Genomic DNA, 15,737 nt, shown 5'->3' on the forward strand with positions numbered 1-15,737 from the left:
ACCTCTGACTCCCGACTGTGGCAGTGATGTGTCCTCCACCAGCCTGGCTGCTGGGTCAGAGGCAGCTCCACAGGGTACCCAGGTGATACTTGGCCCGGAAGATGGCACGGAGGACGACTGGCGCATAGTGGGTACAGTTGAGGAGGGGGTCGGTACAAGGTCCAGCAGACGGAGGAACCCAGCACAGGTGACCCATCCTAGTAGGTCAACACGGTCAATGAGGCATCCCAAATAACGTGCAGAGTCCTGACGAAAACCCTGGATGTCATCCCAGATGCCCTGTTGACGCAACGCCACCCCAGGCAGGACAGGCTCAACACGGTCCCGGATTGCCATGTCCGCAGGGAGAGGAAGGCTAGTTGTTGTTCGCGCATCCCCTCCCTGCGAATGGGTCTGGAAGAAGGCATGCCTGCTGGTGCGGGAGGATGCAGTGACAGGATCAGGGACAGGATTACACACAGGCACCTCCGCGGCGGCTTGTGCTGCCTCCTGTCCCTGACCCTGGACTGCACCACTAGCACCAGTGGAATCCCCCCCTCCAGACCCTGTGTGTGGCCCTTCCACGGCCTCCTCCTCAACCAAACCCACCACCAACCTGGATGACTCCGTACCATCTTCCTACATCGGACCCCAGGGGGTCTCAGCTGCCCCTTCTGCTGCCGAGGAGTCCACCTTCGACCTCTGCCTCTTGGACCTACCCTCGGCAGCTGCGGCCATGGACGTGGCACCAGACCCCTCACTCCCCGACGAGATGAGAACATAGGAGGAGGGCTGGGCCTTGCATCTCCGGCTGGCAGTGGGATCCCTGCCGCTGTGCTCCACAGCACCGTCTCCGCCCTCTTCATCAGTTGACGCTGCAGACAGGGAGAGACAGAACACAGGCATCAGGGCACTGTAAAATGATCTGATACACACATGACAGTTGCGCATGAGTGGCAGTCTCAAACTTCACACATGGCATCACACTCCCCAACACACATATCATTTGAACCCACACACATGCGCAAATCAACAGGAATGTTGCAGCAGGCAGCACCATCCATACACATACAACAGCATGAGCATCTGAAGGTTAGCCTGACGTTACATGCAACATGGGGAGTGCCAAACACATGCACACACGTCATCAGACATACATGCATCTGAACATCTCCACCACTTGTCGCAGTGAAATCATCGGCCTCCATGTCACATCTGCCAATCAGCCTCCTACATGTCGGTGTCACATGCATCCATGGTGTATCACAGTGGCACACATGTCAAATACACACACACGCACATGTACATTGTGCACATACATGAAGGTGGAACCAGCATCCATGTGTCACACCACAACCATGCCACAGTACATCCAAATAATTCAAAACATGTGTTTACCGACACATGCATTTGGGCACCATGCATTCGAACACATACACTATTGATGTTCTCTTCAAAAGGCACCGGGCCTTGCTGAGGGTCCTGGACCTGAAGTCCTCCCAGTGCTTCCGTACGTGTTGCATGTTACAGGCTGCCACCCCCTCCTCGTTGATGGCAGCCACGATGTCCGTCCAGATCCTCTTCCGTCCTTCATTGTTGGCGCGTGAACTTCCAAAGAGGGCATCATAATGCCCGAGGACTTGCTCCACCAGGATACCAACTTCTGCGGCACTGAAGCTGGTAGCCCTCTGACTCTCTGGGTGGGGGTTGCCAGTGGTCTCCGATGGTGTTTTCCCCGACATGGCACCCCCCGTGTGGTTGGGCAACTGGATCCTGGGGCTGAGCTGTGGAGCGATGGAATACCAGTCGGGAGTCTTCGGTTCCAGCAGGGGTGGTCACATTAACTGGACCCCTGCAGATGGCTGACGTGCAGGCACCAAATAGCAGGGCACGTGGCCAGCAGGCAGGCAGGCAGCAGCAGATGGCAGGTGGGAGCGTGCTCAGGGCTCTGGGGGCAGGAAAATGGCCTTCAGGGCAGGAGCGTGGTCTTCCGTGTGTTGTCACGTGGCCAGCTTGATACAGAGTGATTTGGCATGTGAAAAAACTGCACGTCTGCGTGTAAATCGAGGAAAGGCCCTTAGCGCGTAAGCGCGTCTGTGACATACACGCACGGGCGTTTCCCTCGTGATGGGTGCATAGTGATTCAGCACATGCAAAAACAGCATGTCCGCGTGTTAATGTGTGTAATTCGAGGAAAGGGCCTAAGCGCGTAAGTGACTTGACCCGCGCAGGCATTTCCCTCAGCATGGGTTAAAGGTGAGCAGGGCCAGCAGTTCGCTGTATGTGCCTTTTGTGGAGACTGACGTGTGTGTTGCTACTTCGTGCTGTTTCGCACACCATCACAACTTCACAGCGGATCAAGTACGTATCTCTTCTTTTGGCGGGATATTGGCTACGCGTGTTTTTCATTATCACGCTAGTCTGACGGTGAGTCGCGCACGCTATTTTTCCCACTGCGGGTGCCCCTATGTATGCGTACCCATTTTCGAGGTCATAGTAGCCTGCATGTCCCACGTTTATGTGTTTTTCGTGTCCCTGGGTGCCACTGCGTACTACAGGAGGTTAATTCCACTACCGGGGGTTGCCTGCATGGTTTTACTGCAGTTTTGGGGTGCCTGAGCATTGCGTGACCTATCCATACAGCCTTGCAGGTGGAGGGGTGCCGTTAACATCTTGTATCCCACCCCCTTCACCCCAATTGCCCAGGAAAAGTGTTGTGTACACCTCCCATTGGCACTACTACATCTGTGCCAGCACTACTCCATCTGTGCCATGGCTAGGAGGCCACGAAAGGTGAGGGGTGCCTCAGCTGGGCGTACTCCACATGGCGGGTGTGGTCAGGGACGTGGCCGGGGTGGCCAGGGAGTAGGGGGACTCCAGGGTGTCCAGGGTGGCTGCAGAGGGGGAAGAGGCAGGGGTGCGCCAGCTCGGCACGATGTTGTGCGACGTGTTGGTGCAGTCATGCCACCACCCCCTGAGGCTCCGGGAGATGCAGTTCTTGCCTCTGGCACTGGCGCCCATGTGACCTGGCAGTCTGTTTCATCGACTGCCACGGGTCCAAGGGTAGTAGTAGCTGCAGGTGCAACTGTGGACACCACCACCCAAGCTCAGGGTCTGCCAGTGCAGGCTGCGTTGGCACTTGAAGAGTCCATGGAAGATTTCTAGGAGGTTAGGAGTCACACCGTAGGTGCACGCAGGGCTGCCCTGACCGAGGCACGTGTCCCTGGGGCAGTAATGTCATCTGCTGCCCCAACCAGTCAGGTGTTGGCAAGTGCAGGGGCAGATGCAGCCGACAACACCCCAGTTGTGAGTCTACCAACCAGGACGGTCCCGGTCAATGACCCTGGCACAGCGGATGTTGCTGCACAGGGTCCATTCCAGGGCACCCAGCAGCCACTCACGCAAGTCAAGGCTTCAGTCTATGTTCCACCTGCCACTCCCTCGGCTCATTCCACCAGTGCCACTGCCCATACTGATCAGGGCAGCATTTGCCAGCCAGGGTCCGGACCAGCGTCCAAGAGGAGGAAGGTTGCACCTGCAGTACAGGCTGGGACCCCAGACACAGCTACGGCCTCCGGCACATCGAGGAAGAAGCCTTTCTGCGTGCAGGAACTGGACTTCCTTGTGGACTACGTGCGGGAACACAACCGTGACATGCTAGTGGGGCCAAATTGTCAAACTACAGCTGCCCATTGTAATACCCACTGGAAGCAAGTTGTGGATCATGTGAGTGCATTCGGCCATGAGGTGCGCGCAGCTCAAGAGTGCAAAAAGCGTTGGGATGACCTCAAATGCAGCACTAAGTCGAAGCGTGCCTCTAATTAAAACATGACTCTGGTGACTGGCAGTGGGCCACCATCTGAGGAGGAATACCTCACTCCGCACGAGTCAGTCATTGAGGAGTTCATACCGACTGGAATGGTCAAAGGAGTGGGAGAGATGCTGGACTTTGATGCCCCGTCCAGTGAGTGTTGTCGCGTGTTTGTCAAGGCCATGTGTGTTTTGCTTGTGTGATGTGTTGTGCTTGACTGCCATTACATATCATGTGTACACAGTTCTCATGTGCAAGTCATTCAATGCTTCACTGATGCGTGCCTGCTGTTCAGGATAGTGGACATGTAGAGCAGACGGGGACTGTCCTCATCACCACACTTGCACCCTACTCACATGCTAGTCACCTGGCTGCCCCTCCAGTCCATGTTCCAGCTCACTGGCCCTTCTACATGTAGCCTGGGGTGTCTTTCCTCTCAGCACTGGGACTATGTCATGCATGACTGACGTGCATGTGTCCTCTGCCTGCATGCGGGTACTACACGTAGGCATGCTCCCTTGCCCCTCCACCTCCCTGCACCACAATTTGACCATGGCACTGGTGTGTATCATGTTGGCGTACTGCCCTGGCCTGTTCAAAGCTCCTGTGTACATGGAAACTTCCACCAGCCAACCTGCCTGACACATGCAGTGGGGTACATCCTCTGTCCTTGATGCAGGGTGTCTCACTTGGAATGTGCAGATGGCAGATGCTCCGCAGGGACATGAGTGCCCATTCATGCTCCATGTGCATTCCATGCATCGCCCCTATGTGTCCTTGACAGGATGATCATAGTAGTACGTGTCCAAGCTGACCAACATTTCATGGCATTTGATCATCAATTCCATGCCCACTCTGGCTCAGGCCAGCATCACCTACAGGTTTAGGGTGTCACAGTCTGTGTGGGGTACAGGCCTCATCCTGTTTCTGGCCCACTGACTCTGTTCAACTGGTGTAGTGGCTTCTGCACACATCGGTGTACTACTGAGGGTTCAACATGTGTCGTGCTTACTGTCCCATCATCATCTGCTGTGTTGTCAGTTGACTCAGATGATGCAATTGACGCTAGTCAACACTGTTTGGCAATACACAGGTCTCTGGTCACCCTTTTGCTGCCATGCAATGCCTCCCTGCATTTTCACTTAGGGAGTGTGGGGGGTTTGCACATTGCACCTGATGCCAGAACTTGCCCTTGCACTGCCTACACGGGTGTGTTGGTAGACTTCATAATGTACTTGTTCATGTAGATAGTCGGTCACGTACACATGTTCTGCACTGCATCAACCCACTTCTGAGCCGGGTTACACCCTTCTACATGACTACTCACTGATACTATGTCAAAGTGACCTGGCATGCATGCCAGGTTCTCATTTGTGTGTGACATGTCAGCTTCATGTGTTGGCTGTCGGTGTGATGTCTATATGTGTGTGTGTTATGTGCTTCTGACATGTGTACTAATGTTATTTTTGCTCCACTTTTCAGATGATGACGCAATTGAGCCAGAGGATGATGTTGTCATGCCAGACACAGGTTTGCTATCAAACCAGCAACCCGGCACAAGTGGGGGTCGTGGGGTGGTAGACCACGAGAACCCACATGTGTTACAGACCATCTTGTCTGTGGCTGGCAATGAGTCTAGCCCGGATGATCACTCTGATGTCAAGGTGAAGTTGGATGTGCGTCGGGTCTATTCGTCAGGGGTGAGTGATTCTGATGTGGACGCTCCTCTGTCCGCGACACCTGCACTGAGGGGCCAGACAGTGGTGGGACCTGCGCCTGTTGTGGATCGGGACACAGGGTCACCCTCCACACCAGTTACTGATGTGCTTGGGGCATCACATCGACGGGGGAATGTAGTCCTGCAGCCGTGGCTGGTGCCAACCCAACAAGGACATTGGCTCCTTGGGCCCCGCAGGTGTCAAGCCCAGCAACGTGGTGGCCGCGTGCCACTGGGGTATACTGAGTGGGAGCAAGCCATGATTGCCAATTCAGAACACCAGGGGGCACCAATTGATAACATAGCTGAGAGCATGGAGCGTGTGGCCCAATCTGTGCTACCCCCTGCTAGGCAGGTGGAACTCCAGCAGCGGGCGGCACAGTCCACGGCCTGCTCTCTCAGGCTGGGCATGGCGACCTCAGACAGGGAAGGCCGGGCTGAAATGGTGTCTTTGCATCAAGCAATTGCTGCTCATGCACAGGCACACATGGATGCCATGAGGGTTGAGTATGATTCCCTCAGATCTACTCTGGGTGTGCTCTTGATGTCCCAGAGGAAGCGGTCAGAGGAGAGGTTGGAGCAGCTAGAGAGTACCATCTCGCCTGAGCTACGTGCTTGCCGGGAGGTATTCCAGTTGTTCAGCCAGGCCACACAGGAAGAACTCTGTGTTACACGTGCTACTTTGCAAGAGGAAGCATGCGTATCACAGGAGGTTCTACATGCTGACCTACGTGTCATCGCTGCACAGAACCAGGCTCACCCATCCCACAGACTTGCTGCCGATGAGGGGCAAGCTGCTGTGCCACGTCAACCTTTCCAGGAAGAGGGTGATTCGGACGACGAGATATCTCCCACACAGGTCGGGCTGTGCAGGCATTGAGCCCATGGAGGTTTTTTTTTGTCTCAACATCATCACATGTGGGTGTTGAGGTTCACCCTGTACCTCCCCCCTCCTGGGGGCCTCCCCCCCCGGATCGTATGTGGGCATTTTTGATTTTTCTTCTTAGTTTAGTTTCTTAATATGGTTTTTGATAGTTAGTTTAATTAGGTAATGTAGGTTTTTTATAGTTAGTTTAATTAGTTAATATAGTTTAAAATTGCTTGTCTATTGTGCATTCATGTGACGGTGTGGTGCTTTGTGGCTTTTGAAAGCATCCACTGTCTGTTCCAGCTGGGCCCTTCAAGCTTGTCTCATGTATGTTTTTGCAGCTTGGGGTCCTGACTCACATAGACCACTCCTGCTTCCCTTATCCATGGGCCCGCAAGGATGGTTCGGTTTAACAAACATTTACACAAGGGCTTTGGACTGTCATATCTGTGGCCTCTCTGCTGCTGTATTACTTGTGTTAACACCCCTAGTGGGGATTGTGGGGGTTTTATCCACGGCATGTCTGTGATCAATTTGGGTGGGTTCATGATTGATGTGGCCATTAATTGATCTAGATCGTGATGTATGTTATTTTCTTTCCTGTATATGAGCTTGATGCACTTCATGCTGTAGACACTAGCCTGCACCCTTTGCCTGTCTAAGTTACACTGATGGTGGGAGGAGTTCTGATGTAGGTCTCTAACATGGCCCAGTGACAACCAGCATGAAGACACACACACACAGGGAACTTTCAAGCGTTATTTATATGTTGTATGCCCTTTCTGCAGGACAGTGAGCCTCCAGACCACTTTTGCCAGCAGATACAGGGCAAAGTACTACAGAAACCTGGCTACGTTCGGTGGTGCAGACATGCATATGTGTGCGCAAGCAGTAGCAGAGGGCTTGTACTCAGACGTCCAACAGAAGCAGACGTGTTTCCAGGAGCTCCAAGCAAGGTGAGCAGCACAAGGGGGCCACACTGCAGCCAACCTTCAACCAGACAACTTGCACATGCATGCTAAGTAGCGCCACTGATGGGGAGCTTGGCCAGATGTTGTAGAAGCGCACAGTACAGCTAAGATGCGTTGAGGGACAAATGCCAAGTAGCTTTACAAGTTGTCAGGGGCACACGCAGGGGCCGTCGCACATATCCTCCAGTCCCCCCTGCTCCATAGAAGCTGAGTTATTAGTGCAGTAGCGTTCCGAGCCAGAAACTTATACAGCGCACAGGGACACCCAGCGAGGCACAGACTCGTGTGCAGTGCATATCATTTGCATGTGCAAATTGCCACTTGTACTACCTATTGCAATCCACTACTGCCAGAACAGAACTTGTACTGAAGTCGCACCTCGCTATACGCATCTAGCAGGTCACCCAGGGACCATTCTATCATGTGTGACTCTTGACGCATTGGTCTTCCATTTACCGCACGCCCACGTGCGCCTGCCTTATTGCATTGACAATGTATGAACCATCACAGGGCAAGCTAACGTATACGTACATAGCAGCAGACAAGGGTGTTTGTTTGTGGAGAAGTCACTTACTTTGGGGCAGTAATGTTGTTGTGTGTGTGCTGTAAACACACACAGATTAGTAACTCACGCTCTCTTTGCAGCATTGAACTGCTCCTGTTACCGGACCTGAGAGTGCGCAGGCAGAAGGCCAGCACTCATCCCAGAGATAAGTCTCTCTTTGTCTTGCATTTCACTCATTTCATACTATGTGCATGTAGAACATGGTTTCTCTGATTGAGTATGTGTTATTGTCAATTAATTGTATTTTGTATTTTGCCTAATTTCCCTTTCAAATCCAACTCCCCTCTCCTGTCACTCTTTCCGGTTATCCTGAATGCCAATGCCTGTCCAACCAACGGATCCCTGACCCTCTTTCTCCGCCGCGGTCTGGGAGGCCTGTGTAAGTTTTACCTTGCAGGTGCCCAGACCACGGAGGGGGTGGTTGGTTTGTGCCACTCGTGCGCCTGGAGACCGGAGCTGTGACACTACCCATCAGTTGTTGCATCCTCATTGTATGTTGTTTCCGGAAAAAGGTACCCTTCCTGTTGAACCATTGATGAACTGTGCTACCTTGGTAGTTTGATCATTCTGCTTGTACATGTGCCAGGACTTTTTTTTCCACTTCGAGTAATCTCCTGGAGACTCTTTCAGGGTTTTTCTGTGCCGAGAAATGCTGGAACACGAAGAGCAAGGGATAGGGGGATCCTGTAGCCAGGTAGACTAAAAGGGAGAAGGCTACATACCCCAGACACAGTTGTTCAGAAGGTCGTGGTGATGTGTGAATGAGGGAGGGCCTTTTGTTGTTGGACAGTAAGCCTGGGATACAGTGTTTGGGCACTCTCTGACAATGTCATTGTGGGGTACTATGTACATGATGTGTTCTGCTGGTCAATGGCTGTTCCTGTGTTGTATTTACTTTTCAGGTGCCAGGGGATTTTTGTGGTTTGACATGCTGGGGTGTACACATGGGCAATGTTCACATGTGATGTGTATAGGACACTGAGGGTCACTTGCTTTGACATGCATATATTGAGTGCATTTCCCTACTGACACACACAGTTGCACAATGCTCCACTACACGTACAACCACCCTTCCATGCCCACAGGTGCACACATATTGCCTTCTCGGGCACACTGTGTCCCTGCAGCACATGATCAATTACCATTTGGGGATCCTGGATATGCGTCAATGTGAACATTTGTTGATTTTGTGATGCTCAAGGTGTATCCCCAACACAATGGCTGCTCACTGTGCTCTGTGCTGAGCAGTGTGTAGCAGGAGACACACACAGCACACGGGTTTGGGAGTGGCGATTTGGCCTTGCCCAATGTGCATGTGAACAGGCATTCAGTGCTGTGTTGAAGATACCACTGGTGTACAGCATTTGTGTGTGACTTGGTATGTGTGGGAGGTTGTTGTCAGTCATTTAATCTGATTCCATGTCAGGTATCATTGTCTCAGGCCACTTTCCATTCATCACATGTCACTTCATATATTATTGGTCATGTGTTGGCCCTTTGCTGTTGCATGCCATGTCATGGTGTGGCAGACAAGGGTGATGTGGTTTGGGAGGGTTTGGGTGACATACCAGGGATTATCATGGCCTGTTTTGCAAGGGGTGTGATACACACCTTGCATGTGTTCCTTTTGGTCACACAGGATTGGATATGTTTAAGTAGCTAGGGATGCACACAATGTAGCACTCACATGGTAACATCCTCGGGGTGGTAAGGTTGTGACAGATGACTGTCTCTTTGTCATCATCGATTGTCACCTGGTATGTGCCAGGCCTGTGTGCACTCCACAGGGGTGGGAGTTTAGGTGAAAAATGTGGCCACAAGCAGGGTCCGGGCTGCCTCGCCACTTGCCCTTTCCCCTCCCATGGGCAGCACCTGTGCCTGTGGTTGGGGATGTGGGGGCACCACCATGTCCACCAGTATGCCCTGCCGTGTTGCAACATTGTGCAGGACACATGCTGCCACAATGATCCTGCAGACTACTGGGGGTGCATATAGTAGCTGGCCGCCAGAGTGGTCAAAGGAACAGAAGCGTGACTTGAGCACTCCGAATGTGCACTCCACTATGCCCCTGGTTGCAATATGGGCAGCGTTGTAGCTTACCTGGGGTGGTGTGGTGGAGTTTCGGATTGTCGTCATCATGTGGTTGCTCAGAGGGTAGGCACTGTCCCCTGGGGAGGTCGTAATGGTTGTGATTAGTTGGGTTTGTGTATTTGTCTGTGTGTGACATGCATGCATGTGCACAGGCATTTGTACTCACCTAGGAGCCATGTGTCGCCATGCTTTCCAGCTTCCAGGGCCCCGCTCATGGCGTACATTCTGTATATGAAACTGTCATGGGTTGATCCAGGGTAGTTTGCATACACAGAGGTGATGATTCCTTTTGCATCGCATCCAACCTGCACGTGCGTGTGGGCGTTCCGTGTATTTCCCTGCAGTACTTCCCCAGTTACACCTTCTTTTTCACGCGTTGTTCCCCATTCCACGTGTTACGCCCGTGTCCCGCCCCTTTTTTTGGTGTGTGTGCCGACGTTGTGCGCTATCGCTGTGCACGTCGCGCACGGCGTTCGGAATGTTGGAATGACGTGTACGCCCGTGTGTGCCATGCAAGGATTTGGCACACATCCCGCAGTAAACACTCGCAGGCAATTCCAAGATTTTCGCCGCACATTTGTTCCACGAATCGGCCCCTAAAGCTTTCCTGTCCCCCAAGGCCCTTGTTAGGTGCCCTGCTGATCTGTGCCAGCTAACCCACTCCCCAGATGGCCTCCTCACCTCCCTGCCCTTTCCCCCAACAACACACACTGTTTCTGTGGCACAGTTTGCTTTGAGATGTAGGCTATAGCCGAGGCTACAGAAAGCTTTGTGTTAAACACTCAGTCCATAGGCACTCCCAAAGTTCCCCTGGTGCACTCTAGCCACCCTCCACCTCTAGCCTGGTGGCATTTGCATGTTTTTTGACCTGAAAAGAGATTTTTCCTGCTTTTCATTTTCCCACATCCTCAGCTATAGCCACGGATATCTCTCGCATTGAGAGAAAAACAAGATGGCAGTCGTTTAATTTCTAAAAAAAAAAAACTTGGTTTTGGGTAAATTCCCAAGCTATCTCTGTCCATTTTGGGAAGGGGCCCCCCCTTCTCTGTCAAATATTTATAAACTACTGCACTGAATAACCCCAAACCATGTATGGATCGTGAGTCAATGCTGCATGTCCAGGTTGTTTTGGATCTGGTCCAAATCTGTCCAGTGGATTGGGCTGTGCGCTTTGCCAAAAATTGGGCTTCTTTGTCTATGAGAAAATGAATGGGAAGTATACCGCACTTTTGGAAATACATTTCTTTTTGATGCCTAACTTTTAGATTTTTAAGCCAATCTTTACGAAACTTTGCAGTCTGGCGAGGGGGAAATACGCAGGTTTTTAGTCACTTTTTTTCAAACTTTTGCCCAAAACCATTACTAAAATCAAAAGTTATTAACAATAGAATTTTTAGGGGTTCAGATGGGAGTCTGACTCACCTTAACTATAGAGCAGCTATCGCCACCCTATGATATATATATATATATATATATTTTTTTTTTTATTAATTTTTTTTTACACACTTCTGGGTCTCTCCCCACTGCACCGGACCGCACTCCTTGCAGCAACTCATACAGCAGTATTCCAGCAGTGACAAGGACACGTTGGATTTTCAAAAAGTTACTTCTTTAATTCACCATGTTATAGTTAAAAGCATTAAAAGCAGAAAAACTGACGTGTTTCACCCTGTCACAGGCTTCATCTGAGTCAACCTTTTCTCTGTGTTCTTTTGCGATAAGTATAGAGTTTCCTAGTCCTACGTTCGTTTCATCACCTCTAGTGTTACCTATTAATTACTTTGAGCATTCATGGCAGCCATCTTGTAAAATTTCAGACATTTGCAGTTTCAGCATTGTTCTGTTTTGCCAGTATAACATTGTTTGAGTCCCACTCATTTGTATTGAATAATTTGAATCTCCTCTGTTTTTTGCCAATATATATACCACAATTTGATATATACATTCTCATTTCTCTGCTTTCTCTTGCTTATTGTTAATGCTTGTTAACAAAAGAATACATGGCATTTCTAATAGCATCATTTTCAGTAGGTGAATAAAGTGCATAGTGCTTTCCATAATTTTGCTCTAAAGGGCATAGTGCATGTCACTTCTCACATTGTTAAATATTCACAATTTGCCAATTCATAGGTATATGTAATGATAAGATGACCCCACTCTGCAAATTCTGCAATTTAGTCAACATTGATATAGTGAACATTTCGCAATTACTGGACGCAATTAAAGTGCTAGTGCATCCACATTCTTTGTATGTCTCTTGTGGCTGAATGGTCATTTTCCATTCATTTAAACAGTTACACATTTAAAAAAAAGGATTTTTTAAATATGTTTCTTGGTAAAAATGTATCACACTTGTAGATTTATCCCTGAGGTTTGTCACTTCCTAATTTACTACTCCTTATTTTGGCCTATGCTTTGCCTATGAATTTAAATAATTCTTCATGCAAGTTATGCCAATTCTGCACTTTTATATTCAAGTCTGCAATACATCTTGATTCTTTTTGTCTTAATTACAGTTCTCTGTCACCCCCTCTCGGTTGTTGTAATATCTGGTGGATAATGAAATATTGTAATGTTTCCACACAACCCTAATGTATTTCATGGAAATGTTACGCAAGGGGATACGAGAAGTCCGTGTTTTTAATTGCTCGAAGGTGTTGTAATATTTTCAGTCTTGCCATAAGTTTTGTGCTTCCTATGTACCATTTCCTACACCCACACTTAATAACATAAATTACAGGTGTGCTGTTACATGTTAGGGGTTATTTGATCTTTATAATTTCCCCTGTTCTTGGGTGTTGGTATTCTTTAATGCTCAATCCATATTTGCATGCTTTGCATTTTTGGCATCGTGAGAATCCTGTTTTTTTTAATTGTTGCAGACAACCAATTTGCCTTATTGTTCTTGGATGCTAGGATGCTTGGTACCAACAGATTCCTTATTGACAGTGGATTCCTATAGGTTATCATTGCCCTAGTTTCTATCTGATCCATAATGTCTTTGTCTTGTTTCAGGACTTTCCAATGTTAATGAAGGATTTCCTAATTTGACCCACACTGTTGGTTATATGTTGTTATGAACCGGAATGTTATATATATAATGTTCTAAGCATGGCAGGCAGCGTGTACAATATATGAGGTCTACCTGCTTTATGCTTTTGCAATAAAGCTAGTGGACACCATAGGGATCTCCAGCATTTGCGCAGGCATGCAAATTTAACAAACACATACAATTAAACACTGCCCGACATGTCGGGCACTGTTCAATTGTAATTGTGAGTGCTGCTTGCAAATGATGCAAATGTGAGTGCCACTGTGCAAATGATGAACATTTGGCGGCAGGACCTGCCTAGGCCTGAGTCCAAACGTACCAGGTCCCCACCGTCAAATACCTTTTTGGAGCAACATAAGCTCCAATGCAATTACTAGCGCCTTGAGCAGTGATCTTTGCTGCAGTGGCGTTAAGCCGTTGAGCTATTTCACTGGCTGTCAAATGCTAACTTGTGGCTTGGGCACTGCAATATCTTTGCCACAATGTCCTGTACTTCCTGGAGTTTAAGGGCACACTTCTTAAGAAGGGGAAAGGAAATGCCGTAACAGTGAAATGCGGTCACATGGCAGCGATCAGATGGGCACGTAGGTTGTGTTACAGCAGCCGCTCATCATAGGCTGGCTGCATTAACTAGATCGCGTCTGGTAGCAAAAGGAAGTCATAGGAACAGGTTCTGTCAAACCGCTTTTATTGTCTCTGGCCCTCATTACGACCCTGGCGGAAAGCAACTGACCTGACCGCCATAGCGTAAATAGCGTTTCCGCCATGGCACGACAGAGTAAAGTGCGGCTAATTCTGACCCATCGGGCACGAGCACTACGCCTTGGCGGAAGTGCAAAGTCCGCGATGGCGGAAAAGTCCCAAAAACGCCCCTCACCGCCGTCGTACGGCGACCTAGGTGCAATTCCGCCACCGGACATAGCGGTCACCGTAAAGAGCGGCAATCGGAAAATACGGTGACCGTAAATATACGGAAACGGAAGCAAAAACATGGTCCCGGAACGGGAAACAGCACGCCGTACACCTATAAAACCAGAACATTCACAGAACCATTAAAAACACTACCCTGAGAGACATCCCAACCCGTCATCCACCCTAGTGAAACCAAAACAATGGGAAAAGTAGCGAAAAAAACGTGCGACCGCAAGCGGCAGGTCCACTTCTCACGTGAGGAACTCACGGTGCTCACAGAGACCCTCCAGGAGAATGCTGCCGTCGTCTTCTCGACGCAAATGACCAGGACGGCACTCGCGAACAAGAAGGCCATATGGGCCCTGGTGGCACAGCGGGTAAGTGCGGTGGGGACCGCACCCCGCAACCCACAGCAATGCAGAAAGCGATGGGACGACTTGCGGATACGCGTACGGAGCATACTATCCGCCAACCGTAACATTGCCACAGCTACCGGGGGAGGATCGGAATCACCCATCAAGCTGACCCCCTGGGAAGAAATCTGTGCCTCCACCATTGGAATGGAGACCATAGAGGGAGTCGGAGGGATGGAGAAAGGAGTGCAGACATCCGAAGAATCAGGTAGGTGGCCCAAATAAAACTATGCTAAAACCACAATGTTCAATCATGTGAAGTACCATGTGTCCACATAGTGCAACAGAAACACATGTCCAGGAGAACGTCCACTCACATTGGCCTGATAGCGGACATTAAAAGTCAAATTAAATAAATAAATAATTAAAATTCCTAAAAACACCCTCTACACGTGCAGCAGGCACCCCCTAACTGCAGGCTGCAATACAACTGCACCCTCAATCCACACAAAAATGAAACCACCTCCAAGGCCCTGACCCAAATCACCCTCAGGTACCACCCCAATGCATGTGATACATTGCCATTCCAATTTCCACAGACCCATTAATAACGCTCGCCCTCCTTTACTCCACCACAGGGTCCGATTCAAACGACGAGCTCCAGGACACCCCTACCAGCACACCTGCAAAGAGGGCCAAGACCAACGGCCAAAGACCCTCCACCTCAGCTGCACGCATCAAGACACGGCAGCAGCACAAATCAAGTGGCAGCACACAGGAGGGGACTTCAACAGGCACCCCAGCAGCCAGCATGGCCACAACACCACCACCACCACAGGCCCCCCCAATGGATGCCACAGAAGGCACTGCTTCTGGTGGCAGCAGCACCATAGGTGACACTGCATTAATGGCAGCATGCTCCGACACAGAAAACGGTGATGTCGATGTACGATCCATCCATGACCTGTCTCAATCCCCCTGTTTGTTTCATCCCGTACAACATGAGGATACCACGCAGGGGCACTCACAAGACGACGACTGGCCATCCCCCACAAGCCCTGTGGCAAGGCAACAGGAGGTGATCAGCCCCTCTGTGACACCACCGCAAATGGCCATGGCCCAGCAGAGGCAACAGTCCCTCGACCAGGTGATCGTGCAACAGCAGCAACTGGCCACGCTCCTCAAGGACCATGCTGATGAATGTGGGGGTACCAAGGCAGCCATAGAAACATGTACAGAGACACTAAGGGCAGAAATGGAGAGAAGCACCGAGAGCCAGAGAGAACAAATGGAGAGAAGCACCGAGAGCCTGAGAGAACAAATGGAGAGAAGCACCGAGAGCCTGAGAGTACAAATGGAGGGAAGCACCGAGATCCTGAGGGGGGAACTGCATGCGACGTCCAAAGACGTATGTGCTG

Source organism: Ambystoma mexicanum, chromosome 2p, assembly GCF_040938575.1.
Source record: "Ambystoma mexicanum isolate Mex_15411 chromosome 2p, UKY_AmexF1_1, whole genome shotgun sequence".
Classification (NCBI taxonomy): Eukaryota; Metazoa; Chordata; class Amphibia; order Caudata; family Ambystomatidae; genus Ambystoma; species Ambystoma mexicanum.